General features: G+C 42.0%; 1 protein-coding gene and 1 pseudogene across 1 annotated transcript in view; both read right to left on the bottom strand.

Annotated features, from left to right (window-relative positions):
* The window catches only part of LOC148372974 (thrombospondin type-1 domain-containing protein 7A-like), a 339,221-nt gene that overhangs the window by 295,096 nt on the left and 29,801 nt on the right, over positions 1–14,324 (bottom strand). The gene's annotated exons all lie outside the window — the stretch shown is intronic.
* Positions 5,767–5,904, bottom strand: LOC148372975 (U2 spliceosomal RNA; annotated as a pseudogene).

Here is a 14,324-nt window from a genome sequence, read left to right as displayed (position 1 = left end):
AGGCCAAGGTTTATAAAACCTTCAACGTTTTGAGTCTTTCCACATGGAAAACATTTTGTGGGGTGTCCATTCAATATTTGGATTTTTTTGTCTAGGTTTTTATAGCTTCTACCAGGGGTGTCAGACTCATTTTAACTCCGGGGCCACATGATAGAACAAACATTCCCTTGGGGGCCGGACTAGCAGATTGAAGAGAAAGCAAAAGAAAGAAAGAAATAAGAGAAAGAGAGGGAGAGAAAAAGAGAAGAGGTGGGATAAAGAAAGAGAGAGAGGGGAAAAAGAGAGAAAGAAAAAAGAAAGAGGGAGAGAGAGAGATCGTGAAAAACAAAAGAGACAAAAAGAGTGTTTACCATGTTTACCAAACTACAAGTTTAACTCCTAATCACAAAATCCAAAGAAATTTTCCTCCTCAGTGTTTGGGTGAAAGATGCGCGGCTTCCTCCTTCCACCTCCCTTACATCAGGCATCATTTCTGCTTCTTGCCAATAGCTTACAAGCAATAATGAGAGAGGGGGAAAGAGAGAGTGAGAAAGAAAGAAATCAAAAGAGAAGTACAAAGAAAAGGAGAGAAGGAGAGAAAAAAGAAGAGAAAGGGAGAAGGGGAGAAAGAGAAAGATTGAAAAGGAAAAAAGGAAAAAAAATGAAGAGAGAGCAAAAGAAGGTAAAAAGACACGGAGAGAGAAAGAGACAAAGAAAAACAAAGAAATTGAAAAAGAGAGAGAGAAAAAGAGAGAGAGAGAGAGAGAAATGCAACTAGAGCATCTTTGTGAGAGGCACCAAATTGCGGTTTCCAGTTTACCTAGAGAGACGCTCCCCAACTTACGAACATTCAAGTTACGACCCAATTGGTCCCAGCCGCGTGGCGCCGGGTTCTGTCACGGTTGCCACGGCGCCCAATTGGCCCCGCCCATGGACACCGGCTGAAACGCGTTGACAGATTGCTCCCTGGAAGTACTTAAACACTGTTTGTTGTCAGAACGTCTGCAATACTCCTGTTGTGTGAAATGCCTAGTTCTGTGAATTTGCCTGTGTTTGATCCTGTTTTATTTTTGGCCTGATCCGTTTGATTTTGACCACTCTTTCGTTCGGATTTCAATCCACTTCCGCGACCATCGATCCCCTGATCGAGTGTACGCGCATTCTTGCTCTCCCTAATAAACTGTGAGTACGTTACGCGATTGGGTTCTCCATTCCCGTTTCCTGTCCTGGTACGTGACAATCGAAGCATTTGCCGAATTCAGCACTCCATTGCCAAGCAATGCCGCTTATGTAAGCCAATTCACTAATGTCATGTTTTTCGTATATCCTCCCACCCTTAATAGCTTTAATACTCCCAGACTACGTCAAATGGCTCTCTGTACATGCCAGTGAGTGAATTACACACCGAGTAGAGATTTTCCTGAATGTTCTCTTGGGCCCGGACTGCACGTTTGACAGTTTGCCTTCAAACAACAATACAACGAAGCGAGTGACGGGCGAGAGAGCGCTGGATGAAAGATTAAGGGCAACGCTGCCGGTCGGGTGGATATTTATGCCTGAGCCTCGGTGGCATTATTGGAAACGGGGGGAAAACCGGGAAGGCGGGAACAGCCTCTCTCCGGGTAAATGTCACGGGGGCTGCCTCCGGGGAATGATAGGCGCTTTTGTTTTGTTTGTCTTTTATTTGCAGATGAATTGAGGACAGGATGAGACTGAGAAAGCTAAATTCTAGTCTTAGTGACTGAAACAGGAGATAAAAGAAGAGAGATTCACAAACGGGACCCCCTAAGAGCCAGTGGGCATGAAAAGAAGTTTCTCCTTTCGTCATGATTGCCGATTCAGAGCACCTGTGACTGTTCAATTGGCGCCAACAGCGCTGAAAGCTGATTGGCTGATGAACTCCTTTTAAACCCCCGGCTGTCAAGAGATCCCTGTCAGATCGTTATGCGAACCGTTGCTCCCAGTTCGGCAAGCTCTCACGTTCCTGCCCTGTTTTCTCTGCCTGTTACCCGTTGCCAACCTGTTCCCGAACCTGACTCTGCCCCGTTCTGCCTTCCCGTTATCCGATCTGTTTTGCCCCGCTACCTGCCTGACACCCATTGCCGACCTTATTTCCGAACTTGACACCGTCCTTGATCTCCCGTCTCGGCTAACGACTTGTATTTCCTGCCTGTTTTCGACCATCCTCGCTCGACACAGACGTGCCACTTCCGCGTCTCCTGCTACCATTGTCCGTCAACCATCGGATCGTGGAAGCAAGCCCTACTCTCCGTCTTTATTAATAAAAACTGAAAAACGAGCACTGTTGGGTCCTGTGTCTGTTTCTGGTCTGTAACACCTTTTGCATTCAATTCTATGTACAGATCGTTTTTATACAATGTTCTCTCAATTTTTGGTCAATCTCTTCCCTATATTTACTAAAAGGACTATAGCTCAGGAATCTGTGAGCATTACTGTGCAGAGTTTCCCTTATCCGAGATAAGAACGCAGACCTCGTAAAGTACCAGGACGAATAATCCAGAATCAAACTCCTGCTTACTCACCTAAAAGTCTCATGTGTGTTGATTTATTCATGACCCTTTTATTTTCTGACTCCAACAAAATGTCACGGTAAATACATAAATATTGGATACCACAATTGTATCCATCCATATGAGGTGTAAGTCTACAGTTGTATCCGTCCATATATAGCGGATGTCACAGATGTAATCATCCATTTATAGTGTAAGTCTATGCTTCTGAGTACACCTAGTAAACATACAGAATGCAGCCATGGAGCCCACTTTTGGAGTAAGAGTAAACTAGTACCATACTATGTGGGCAGGGGACACCCTGAACTGGTTGCCAGCCAGTCAAAGGGCCCACAGAGACACACATCTCACTCGCTCATTCACACGTATGGACAATTTTGAACTGCCAAATAACCTCCCATGTATGTTTTTGGGATGAGTGAGGAATCCGGAGTGTGTGGAGGAAACCCACGCAAGCACGGGGAGAACATGCAAACTCTGCAAAGGGAGGCCAGTGGCTGGACTTGAACACTGAACCTCTGCGCAGTGGGGCTGAACATTGACGGATGAAACATTACCCAGAGTGACTCAGTTAAAAATGTAGATGTCACATTTGATCCCAATCCGTCCTTCCAAACATACCTTAAGAATAATACCAGAACAGCTTTTTTCCATCTTCGCAACATTGCTGAAATTCACCCCATGCTGTCCCAGTCTGATGCTGGGATTATAATTCATGTGTTTGTTACCTCCTGTCTCGATGACTGTAATGCACTACTCTCCGGTCTCCCAAAGTCCAAAATGAAGAGCCTTCAGCTGGTACAAAATGCTGCAGCAAGGCTTTTAACTGAGAGAATAAAGTTTGATCACATGAACCCGATTTTAGCTAACCTGCATTGGCTCTCTGTTAGCTTAAAATGTGATTTTAAGGTGCTGTTGGTAGTATACAAAATCATGCACGGACTTGCTCCCTCATAATTTTCAGATTTAATTTACCCCTATGTTCCAGTCCGGAGCCTTTGTTCTGAAAATGCTGGTCTACTAGTGATCCCAAGAGCCAAGAAGAAATCCGCAGATTAAATGTGTTCTCTGTCATGGCACCTAAGTCTGCCTCGTTGGCACCAACAGCCACGGACGCTGATTGGCTGTTGTTCTCTTTTTAAACCCCCACCTTCCTGACAACACTCGTCGGATCGTCTGTGAACCTACGCGACACACTAGGCAAACTTTTGTGACTCCTGACTCTATCCTGCCCTGTTGTTCTGTCTGATTCCCATTGCCAACCTTTTTCTGGACCCATTTATGTTTTCGCTCCTCCGCCCCGGCCATCGACCTGTTTGTTCTCGCTGTCAACAACTACCTTCGCTCGACACGGAAGTGCCACTTCCGCGTTCCAGCTATCTGCTACCCGTGACCGACAATCATCGGATCGTGGATGCAAGTCCTTTCTCCTTATGAATAAAACTGAGTAAAACGAACGCAATTGGGTCCCGTCTCCGTTCCTGGTCCGTGACACTTGCTCCCTTGTATCTTTCATATTTAATTTCCCCCTATGTTCCAGTCCGGAGCCTTCACTCTGAAAATGCTGGTCTACTAGTGATCCCAAGAGCCAAGAAGAAGTCCGCAGGTTAAGAGCTTTCTCCCTTCGGGCCCCGGTGCTGTGGAACTCAGTAGAACTGTTTAAATCTAGGCTTAAAACACAATTCTATTCTATAGCATATGAATAACCTTTATTTTATGTTGACAATATCTGTGTATTGTTTGTTATTGCAACATCCATTGCAGCCTGGTCATCCTGGAAGGGGGATGACCTCATCCTTCTCAAGGTTTCTTCATTTTCCTCATGTTGAGGTTTTTGAGTTTTCCCTTGCCCTCATGTAGGTTTTAGATCAGGGGATGGTGTCATTACAGTCTGTAGTTTGCAATAATCTGTGGTCTGTGCAGCCCTTTGTGATTAAGGGCGTCACAAATAAACATGACTTGAGGTTTTTGAGTTTTCCCTTGCCCTCATGTAGGTTTTAGATCAGGGGATGGTGTCGTTACAGTCTGTAGTTTGCAATAATCTGTGGTCTGTGCAGCCCTTTGTGATTAAGGGCGTCACAAATAAACATGACTTGAGGTTTTTGAGTTTTCCCTTGCCCTCATGTACGTTTTAGATCAGGGGATGGTGTCATAACAGTCTGTAGTTTGCAATAATCTGTGGTCTGTGCAGCCCTTTGTGATTAAGGGCGTCACAAATAAACATGACTTGAGGTGTTTGAGTTTTCCCTTGCCCTCATGTACGTTATAGATCAGGGGATGGTGTCATGATAGTCTGTAGTCTGCAATCGTCTGTGCAGACCTTTGAGACTCCTTTTCATTAAGGGCGTCACAAATAAACATGACTTGACTTGACAAATTCCTGAAGAGCATTCACAACATAATCAAAGAGCAGAAGTCAAGTGGAAATCAAGTAGAAAGCAATACCAAAACGAAAAAATTAGCTCGTAACAACTTAGGCCGTTCCGCATCACCGAGGCTCTTAATGGCTTTCCGACAGAGCGCTGCCATGATGGCATTTAGAAGAATACTTCCACTACCGAGCCAAATCGATTTTTTGGGTGACGTTAGGGACGCCCATCCTCGTTTTGCTAAGCGCTCCCATCCATCCCGGGCCGAGCGAGCTGCCAAAGACAGTTTTGTTCTAAATGGCGCGGCTTACACTAAACCTGGCTATTACCGATACAGCAGCCACACCAGGCTTAGCGATTACACTTCATCCAAAAAACTTTATTTAGAGTGCGATAAGAGGATTCCCAGCTACTACCTCGGCCGTATTTCATCCATATTGCGGCCAGGGTTGGGTAGGGTTACTTTAACTTGATTACTTTCAATTACTTTTGGATGACTCCAATACCAAATATGCTAATAAAGGACAAAAGAAACTACCGTAAATTACGGACGATAGAGCGCACCTGATTATAAGCCGCACCCACAAAACTTTTAAGAGGACAACCGCTTTTGTACTTACACAAGCCGCACCTGTATATAAGCCGCATGAGCCCACATTAAAACATGTAACACAATCACAAAATTAACCCAAACCCTACTTTGAGTCCCGCGATTTTAACTGGGGGTTTTGGGGTTTTTAAGGGTTATTGATCTATCTTCGTTATTCATTATCCATTATCCGTTATCGGTCAGTTCATAATACGCTACAAAGCCTAGGAGCCGGGACACTTACTCTCAGCCAAAAGGCCAAGCTAAGGTCCTAGCCCTAAAGCCTTGCTGCGATCATTGTGAATGCACCGTTCCCGGAGGTACTGCAATGCCGGGCCGATGCGTGGAGTGGACAGAGCAAGCTCTTATTCCATCTCCGGAATGCAAAAATCAAAGGCCAAGCTAAGGACCTAGCATCAAAGCAAGGCCAAGCTAAGGACCTAGCTTCAAGGCCAAGCTAAGGACCTGGCCAAGTTAAGGTCCTGGCTTCAAAGCCAATGATCATGGTATCTCCCCTGCCAGGTAAGTAAAGTACACAGTTGAGTAGCCACAGACGGCCAAATAACGGAAAATGATACCGGTAGTTAAAATGTGATGCAGACCAACAGAGTCCAGGTCCCGTTAAAAGTAATCCAAGGAAAAAAAGTGTATATTTCCAAAGGTAAGGGTGGGAAAAATATATATTTACTATTGTCTGCCGTGTCCACAAACACTCACCTTTACCGGTCCCCACTTCCCGTCATCCCCCGCGTCTGTTACGCCCCTTCTTTTTAATTGGTCAGTGCAAGACTTATCAGAATAAGTGTCCAAAATAAATACAAATAAATACATTACAAAAATATACAGTTGCAAATGAAATGAAATGATGAAATGATCTGCATTTATATAGCGCTTTTCAAGTCAATGACTTCCCAAAGCGCTTTACATTGTGCTTCACATTTCCCAATAGCGGCCGTGATCTGTGCAGCCATGTAAGGCGCTAACCTGCTTATTGGAGGTATTGGGGGGTTCAGTGTCTTACCCAAGGACACTTCGACATGTAACACGGACAAGCCGGGATTCGAACTGGGAACCCTTAATCCTAAGACGATCTCTCTACCTCCTGACCTACTGCCGCCCCAAGTTGCAAATACATATTATACATGGTTACACATATTTACAAAGAAAGACGGTACACCGAGAGAGTTTTCAAAGCTTTAATAATAATACTATAACTTTCATCCCAAACCGTGCCTGTGAAGTGGTAGCAAAACGCTACTAACAACACGCTCGCAATACAGTTAACGTGTCTGTTAAAAAAAAACATACCGTACATGTAAAAATCACGGCAAACCGTCCTCATCGTCCTCCTTATAACTGACATCATCAAAGTTGTCCTCCTATAGTATGGGAGAGAGACTTTGTCATATAGACGTCGTCCCACGCTCCCTTATTTAAAAACACGCTAGCAACACGCTCGCGGGGTAAAGTTTGCGTGCAGTAGCTCTGTTTCCTTCTTTATCGGACTGCCCGATTGCGTTTAGCTTGTAAGCTGCGTCATGTGCCTTGAACTCGAGCGCTGCTGGCTGTTAGAAAAATTACATAAATTGGCCGCATCACTGTATAAGCCGCAGGGTTGAACGTTTGGGGAATAAGTAGCGGCCTATAGTCCAGAATTTAGGGTAAATATGAATAAAATTATGACTCACAACACGTGGTAAGCTTTCTCTCCTGGCTTTGATCTCTTTGATCTCCGGCAAAATTAACATAAAATGCGACGGAAATAAAATGAAAATCAATCCAAACAGCTTGCCAACATCATTTTTGCCGTTCCATGTATTCCGTTACTCCCCAAGCCTGCACAAAATTTAGTCATTTTATTCATATTTAGTTTCGTTTGTCTTTTATTAGCATATTTGGTATTGGAGTAATCCAAAAGTCATTGAAAGTAATCCAGTTAAAGTAACACTACCCAACCCTGGCCGGTACAGAGGAGCAAAAACGTAAACGGGTTCAGAAAACGGGTCGGCAACGGGAATCAGACGGAAAACAGGGCAGGATAGTCAGGAGTCAAAAGAGCTTGCCTTGCATGTAGCTAACGTTCGCAGACGATCTGACGAATGTTGACAGGAAGGCGGAGGTTTAAAAAGAGTACAACAGCCAATCAGGGTCTTCGGCTGTTGCCGCCAATGGAGCAGACTCAGGGGCCCTGCATCAGTAATCATCAGGGTTGGGTAGGGTTACTTTAACTGGATTACTTTCAATTACTTTTGGATTACTCCAATACCAAATATGCTGATAAAAGACACAAGAAACTAAATATGAATAAAGTGATGACTCACAACACGTGGTAAGCTTTCTCTCCTGGCTTTGATCTCCGGCAAAACTAACATAAAATGCGACAGAAACAAAATGAAAATAAATCCAAACAGCTTGCCAACATCATTTTTGCCGTTCCATGTATTCCAAGCCTGGACAAAATTTAGTCATTTTATTCATATTTAATTTATTTTGTCTTTTATTAGCATATTTGTTATTGGAGTAATCCAAAAGTAATTGAAAGTTATCCAGTTAAAGTAACCCTACCCAACCCTGATTGCGGCAAATACGGTTTTTATTCGCCCCCTTCAGGTCACTGTGTCACCGAACCGTGGCGTGCGGATTTATGTCTTAGCCTGAAATACACTACAGGCTAATTCTAGAATGAAGCGACATTTTACCCATTTAATAGAGGATCATATTTTACATAGTATGGATTTTTGTTATGAATACCCAGAGGGAAAGACATGAATCCGAAATTATGACTACTTATTTATCTTCTAAATGATTTAGTTTCAATTTTAGCGCAGGGATCACCAACCTTTTTTGTTACTGATATGCCTGGAGAGCTAAAAGTTTTATATGTTTCTAGAATAACAAGTTATCATGTTATTACTATGTTGTTACTATTGTCATGATCACCGATGTGAATCAGCTGTGCCCGGTCATTTGGCGCCAACCACTGCGGGCTCTGATTGGCTCCCTGTCCCTATTTAAACTGAGTCCTGTCTATCCCCTGTTGTCAGTCCGTCTGCGAACCTCTGTGTTTACAAGGCAAGCCTTTTTCGACCCTGACTCCCACCTGTCCCGTTTTTGCTCCTGTTTGTCTCCGGCTACGACCTGTTTTGATCCCGACCACGTCTGCTCTCCCATCCCGGTTTACGACCCATTTTTGTTCCCGACACTGTCTACTCTCCCATCCTGGCTCGTTTCCGACCCCGACCAGGCCTTGCTCTCCCAGTCCCAGCTACCGACCCCTTTTTCCGTTCCTGACACCGCTTTAGCTTGCTACGGAAGATCCACCTCCATGTTCGGATCACAATCCAATACGCGAGACTTGCTTCCCGCACCCAGCAAACCCCGGATCGTGGGCGCAGCCCTTCCTCTTTCCTTCAATAATAATAATAATAATAATAATTTCCTTGTATTGTCATTCTGTGTAACAATGTACACAGAACGAAATGTTGATTGCACCTGACCCGTTGTAGCGAGCCGATGCAGCCGCAGCCAACAGAGGGCGCCGCCGACCACTTTTTAAGTCTTAGGAATGACTCGGCCGGGGCGCGAACCACCGACCTCCCAGTCTCAAAGCGGGCGCCTTACCATCTAGGCTACTGAGCTGGTAAAACTTGTGGTAAACGTTACGCATTTGGGTCCTGTTTCCGTTCTGGTCCTGACAACTATTTCAAGAACCCACTCTCGGTGGAGAGAGAGCATAATGATAAAACGGTGTTATTTTATTCGGGCTTTGATCGGTACACGGAAAATCAAGAAGCGAGGCAACTGTATCTACAACAACAGAGTCAACAATCAGGATCCAAGAGGCAGGCAAGAGGTTGTTCTTGTAAACAAGTAGCTGAGACAAGGGGTCTTGGGACGTGACGAGGAAGACAATTAACTAGTAAGGAACCAAGGGGACGGAGTACTAATAAAGGGAAGAGAAGGAGTTGTGATAGGAAGGAAAACTGTGGGGAAATCAAGACAAGTGACTTAAGTGTGTGTGTTTACATACGTTTTTGTGTGTATTTACTTGCGATTGATGTGTTTATGTACATTTTGTGTGTTTACGTACGTTTTGTTTGTTTACGTACATTTGTGTGTGTTTATGTACATGTTTGTGTGTTACGTGTTTTTGTGTGTCCAGTATTCACTTACGCTTGATGTGTTTACTTACGTTTTGTATGTTTACGTACGTTTTTGTGTGTATTTACATACAATTGATGTGTTTGCTTAGGTTTTGTGTGTTTACATACGTTTTTATGCGTTTACGTACGTTTTTGTGTGTATTTACTTACGATTGATGTGTTTATGTACGTTTTGTGTGTTTACGTACGTTTTGTGTGTATTCACTTACGCTTGATGTGTTTACTTACGTTTTGTGTGCTCACGTACGTTTTTGTGTGTTTACGTATGTTTTTGTGTGTATTTTCTTACAATTAATGTGTTTGTATACGTTTTGTGTGTTTAAGTACGTTTTTTGTGTATTCACTTACGCTTGATTAGTGTACTTACGTTTTGTGTGTTTACGTATGTTTTTGTGTGTTTACGTACGTTTTTGTGTGTATTTACTTACGATTGATGTGTCTATGTACGTTTTGTGTGTTTACGTACATTTTTGTGTGTATTCACTTACGCTTAATTAGTTTACTTAAGTTTTGTGTGTTTACGTATGTTTTTGTGTGTTTACGTACGTTTTTGTGTGTATTTACTTACAATTGATTAGTTTACTTACGTTTTGTGTGTTTACGTATGTTTTTGTGTGTTTACGTACGTTTTTGTGTGTATTTACTTACGATTGATGTGTCTATGTACGTTTTGTGTGTTTACGTACGTTTTGTGTGTATTCACTTACGCTTGATGTTTTTACTTACGTTTTGTGTGTTTACGTACGTTTTTGCGTGTTTACGTATGTTTTTGTGTGTAGTTTCTTACAATTAATGTGTTTGTATACGTTTTGTGTGTTTAAGTACGTTTTGTGTGTATTCACTTACGCTTGATTAGTGTACTTACGTTTTGTGTGTTTGTGTATGTTTTTGTGTGTTTACGTACGTTTTTGTGTGTATTTACTTACAATTGATGTGTTTATGTACGTTTTGTGTGTTTACGTACAATTTGTGGAAAATTGAACCCAGAAATGAGTAAGGTTGAGATAGAAATGGGAAAGAGACAGAGAAGAAAGTGTGACAGAGAGAAACCTACAGAGAAACAGGAACCTCAGTGCGGAATTGTGAAATATGATGTGATTATTATTAGAATTTTGACAATCACAGTTAAAAAAGCCTCAGTAAACCACAATAACATCATGCCAGATAGAAATCAAATTTCCTAGAAAATCACAATGACCCATCACCGTTATTTTCAGTAACTCGGGTTTTCTTCCCCGGTGAAACAGTCCAAAAATATTGTAGAAATCAACACACAAAAATGTATACAAATATATATTTTTTTCCTTTTTCAACCAAGATTTTGGTCATCGCAGACCCCAAAACGGAGTTTTCAGTTACCGTATTTTCCGCACTATAAGGCGCACCTAAAAGCCTTTATTTTTTTCAAAAGCTGACCATGCGCCTTATAATACAGTGCGCCTTATTTATGGATCAATATTATTTCGCAAAGTCTTGCAACTAACTTGCCTTCGCCGACTAGATTTCCCCCCGAACGCCAAGTAGTCCGCGATGTATGCTGGGATTTATTTACCGGCGTTTCATTGGCTAACCAATGTGTCAATCATCATTTGAATCAGTCACTATTGGCTAAAGTTATTCAGAGGTAAAGGGGGCGGATCCTTTTTATCATTTACAGGCTCGCATAGGCAAAAGGGGCGAAACAAAGCCTGCAATTGGCCCAAAAAGACGTGTCAATCATCAGTTGAATCGATCACTATTGGCTAAAGTTATTCGGAGGTCAAGAGACGGATCCTTTTTGTCATTTACAGGCTGGTATAGGCTAAAGCGGCAAAACAAAGCCTGCAATTGGCCGAAAAAGATGAATGCGTATAGCACGTAGCTGACGGCATACAGAAAGCATTTTTTTACTATTTTGTATTTTTAAGTATTTTATTCTCCTGGATTTACTCAACTCACGGATATAAGAGGACCACGGCTGCACATTATTATGAACACAACGACTTCGGTGAGCTACTCCGGCTATATATCTTGTTTCAGACTGAACTCGATGTTTCTGTGATAAGCGGTGCAGATAATGGATGGAATGGAGTGTCTATTTTTAAATTAAACTCAATTCCAAGTGTTTATTGTCATATATACAGTAAAGTTGCGAGCGAAAAAGAAAATAGAAACTAAGGAATGGTTGGCATTTCTTGAATCCCAAGACTTTAACCTTCCGAATGATGGAACGATGCATTTGAGTGAAATCGTAAGGACACCGCATCCGCACGTGTTCTCGACACGTATTTGCGTCTTTGCAAGCTTTGGGAATGTTAAGGGGATAATAAGTTGGACTGAACCATCTAACTGTTTTGTTCACGTTCCGATTGTAGCGCCTTATAATCCGGTGCGTCTTATGTATGTCAAAAATAGGACCAAAAAACTATTTTTTCGGGGTGCGCCCTATAACCCGGTGCGCATTATAGTGCGGAAAATACGGTAATTTGCCGTATAATTTAATCATTTTATAACCGGAATCGGTACCCTTGAATCGTGAGGTACCCAAAAGCACCCCAAAGATTCTCACCACAATGTCAATGTTTGGGATATAGCACAAAGAAGTACATTTTTTGTGAGTCCCATTTTCCAAAATGCGTGGTGCATTTACATAATAGCGCCTCCACACTGAGTTTCACCACTCTCGGCTTAGCTCTAGGCCTGGCTGAGGCCCTATATTTCCAAAGACTGTTGTATGTTACTTCTACAATTTGAAATACTTCATGTGCTTATTTGGATATTTGAAAAAGCTGCATAGTGGATGAAATACAGTAGACACTGGTATTCGTGTGAAATGAGATGTTAGTCCCCTCTTTATAGCAGTTTCCCCACTATACGACGTAAACAATTAATGATTGCGCGCCCCAAAACGCATACAATTCACACTTTGGGGTGTTTTACGGGTGTAGATTTAGTCAACATCCTATAAAATGATCTTCTATTCGTTTTCCATCATGGCATTTTAAAACTACGGATATGCATTTAGCTGAACTACTTCCCACAATGCCTTTCTGTTTTTTCATTTAGCTTAAAATCTCATGTGTGTCATAAAGACGGGACCTGCCCAGTATTTTTGGTCCTGCATTTACTCTCTTTGTGTCCAAGGTCGCAGTAATGCAAAAGAGAGCAGCAAAAACATGATAATCATGGAAATGAAGCTTGCAATTATCAAAATTTATGAAGAGCACTCAAAAATGGCTACACTTGCTAAAATGCATGGCCATCACCAATAAAAGATTCAAGCAAGAACATCTTCAAAGGTAATAACAATCATCGTAAGAGCGAGGTTTACAACAGGTTCCATTTTTAATCCACTGTCTCCTCCCCTTTTGCATCCACCTGCAAACTCCAATGTACCAGATCAAGTCATATCACTCCAAATGTAAAATCAATTACAGCCTTCAGGGCAGATCTCATATTATTAACCTTGGATGATAAAAATAAAGGGCTCAGTCGACGGCTTTTGGAAAAAATTAAGACTAGCATTGTGCTAGTTTTCTCCTGTTTTTTTAAAATGTGTTGATATCTTTTTTTGACCGTCTACTAAAATATAAACTCATGTTTATACAAATTATTCAATATTGAAATGAATAAATTCGAGAAAAAAAATCACAATCAAATTGAACTGAACTCTAAGAAATTTAGTAGTTCAAAGCGTATTCGCCAGAGGTAAGCAAAAACAACAAAACATAGACAACAAAGCAAAAATCTGCCCTACTTTAAACAGTAGGAGCAGATCGACTTTGAAGAAAAATGTTCAGAGGTTGTGGAGTTTTGAGGTTTCCCTTTTCGCTCCTGCACCGTGTCGAAACGTCAGCTCACCAGCTATTGCCAGAAGTACAAACGTTCCTCAAAAAACCTAAAGGGGAATAGAACCCTACAGGGATTTTTCTAGCTTTGATTTTGAAAACTGTTAGGATGTAAACGAATTATTCTTGACTGCAATCAGTAAACAAATTTGCCTCTTGGTGTTGCTTGTGCTCCACCATAAATATATTTTTTATGAAGGATTCTATAATTTCCTACACTGATAAAAATGATTTAAATTACGTTATTACTTTGAGCTCTTTGAGTTCTGATATGAATTAGTAATCCCAAGAAAATGGAATCAATGAACCGGGTGGATGGAAATAACACACACAATTTATTAACACAGAGAATTAATGATAGGGGAAAAAAAGGGACTGGAAGGCGTCAGAGATAATGGGAGTTTCCTTCGCTAAAAGTAGCAAAATACAAAAATTTCCGGCTATAATAGTCAATTTGAGGAGATTCCCTTGTACAGAGAAGAACGCTCATTCCCAAGAACCAGCAAACATGGTGGTAAATCTTAAACCGTCTTTTTACTTCTGTTGCGGAGAGATTTTGTCTCTTGCTCCATATGGTCTCAACGTGTGGCCCACGTGCTGGACCCAAGGCTGCAGTGCAGGTCGTCATGCGAGGCATGAGAAAAGAGGACGAGCTATCGATCAGCTCCTCTTTTTATATGGGCCAGGGACGCTCCTCCAGATCATGCATCTTTGGGCGTGGTCATTTATCTGAGACCACCAGAATCAGATGACGGTGTTTGAAGTTACTAAACTTGTTAAAAAGCCAGAGAAGTGAGAAATTTGCCTAATGTTCTGTACTTGAGAATGCCTCTCCAATCGACGGTAAGAGCATTATTTTATCAATA

This window comes from Urocampus carinirostris, chromosome 2 (assembly GCF_059441175.1).
Source record: "Urocampus carinirostris isolate Australia breed hairy pipefish chromosome 2, RoL_Ucar_1.0, whole genome shotgun sequence".
Lineage (NCBI taxonomy): Eukaryota > Metazoa > Chordata > Actinopteri > Syngnathiformes > Syngnathidae > Urocampus > Urocampus carinirostris.
This window is presented reverse-complemented; position numbering and strand designations above follow the sequence as displayed.